Genomic DNA, 1,856 nt, shown 5'->3' on the forward strand with positions numbered 1-1,856 from the left:
GCATGTGTGATTTTTTTAAAAATGTAATATTCACGTTTAGTGCTTCTTCAGTGCACAGCTGTCTTCCATGTGTCTGATAAATGCAGTTCTGATTTGGACAAAATGCCCCTACAAAGGCCTATGGGGTGCTATGCACGAGCTCATGTGAACTCTGAGTATGCAAAATTATTCTGAAGTAGTGTGAAAATTCAAGTAGGCTGGAAGAAATGAGTATTGCAGAGTTTAGAAAAAGCTAGCAAATTAGTGATGGTTTTAGATTGAAAAGAGCCTACAAAAAGCTTAGGGACCTTAATAAATAACACTGCCAATTCTGAGGGAGCAGAATTCAAACCATCTGAAAGAATTTGTTGAACTGTTGCAAGAGTGTTCACTAAGCAGGTGAAGGAACTTTTTTTAACTGATTCTGCTTCCTTATGTGAATTGGTGTATTGTGATCTGTGCTTTTGTTAGCTGTGGAGATAAAGTATATGTAAAGAAGACACAGTTGTGCCTTTTAGTGTATTGTTCCAAATATAAAGCTCTTGTAACTACTGTAACAAAAATCACTGTGGGATTTTTCATGTCTTTGGGTTTGTGAATTTGGTCATAAACTTAATCTTTCATTGTGAACAGAACACATTTGATGCAGATATAGGGATTTATTGTATTTCAGTCCTTTAGAAAATACAGGTAACATTTGAATTATTTCAAGGAGGTGTGTTTTTTAAATATTTTTAACTGAGTGGAAAGGCTTAGAAATGGTTAATAAAGAAAAACTCACAAGACAGAAACCCTTAACATTGCTACTAGGTCTGCTATTATCATTATAGACTTCCTTCTATAAATGGTAAAAGTAATGGGTGTAACTGAACTGCTGACAGAAAGGGATGTCGTGTTATCAGATACTCACTGTTTGTGGTGAGTTTGCTAAAATAGATTGCATTTGTGAAGATTTGTTACATAACCTACTGTCAGGATTTTGGATATCTTAACTGGCATTGGATGTATTTCATATGATGTCCAGAAGATAAATGTTTATGTTTGGGTTCAGAATATCTGCACTGTGCAGCGTACATCTCGCAGTGTTCTCTGCTCGGTGTATTGTGAAGTGCCAAACATGGTGGCTTTTTGCTAGCGGAAATACACTGGTATAGGATACCTGTTACTGCCTGGAAGTAAAATTCATAATTTGGAAATCACTCACATGTCTGAAAATGATTAAATTTAACCATGACAGTACTTCATTAGTCTCTTTGGAAACTCCTTTGTGTGTTTTCCATGCCCTGTGCCAGTCTGTATCGATCATGTGTGAGAAGCACTGAGCTGGCATTGGGGAAAATGCATCAACTTTGTAAAGCTTTGGGAATCTCAGCAGTGGGTGCAGAATCTTGTACTGGTTTATGTAACACATTGAATGATGTTTCCCCTCTCTAGATAACATACTTGATTTAGTTATTTTGTCTTCAGAACTTTTTTTTCCTTTCCTGTTTTCTATATAATAGCATTTTCACTGAGGCATAGAATAACATGGAAACCATTTGGGAGCAGACATCAGAGTAGAAGGTTATGTGGGAATCAAGAAAATATGTGGTGGTATTTCTTTTAGAAGGGTTTTAATTGGCTGCTGGTCCTTTCTAAATCTCAGTGAAAGCTTCAGTCTAGACAAGTGAATCTTCAATGAGCTCTCTTGAAAGCTCAGTCCTTTACTTAGGTATGGGGTTTTTTTTCCTCAAATGTGATATCCTTCAATTTTCATAATGTTTTCACTCAAGACTCTAAATATATATATATTAATCCTTGTAATACTCCTGTGGTATAGGTAATAAACCTAATTCTTTATCATGCTGTGAACCTCATTACTACTTGTTTTTTCCTGC

The sequence above is a fragment of the Apaloderma vittatum genome, unplaced genomic scaffold, assembly GCF_000703405.1.
Source record: "Apaloderma vittatum isolate BGI_N311 unplaced genomic scaffold, ASM70340v1 scaffold16827, whole genome shotgun sequence".
Taxonomy (NCBI): Eukaryota; Metazoa; Chordata; class Aves; order Trogoniformes; family Trogonidae; genus Apaloderma; species Apaloderma vittatum.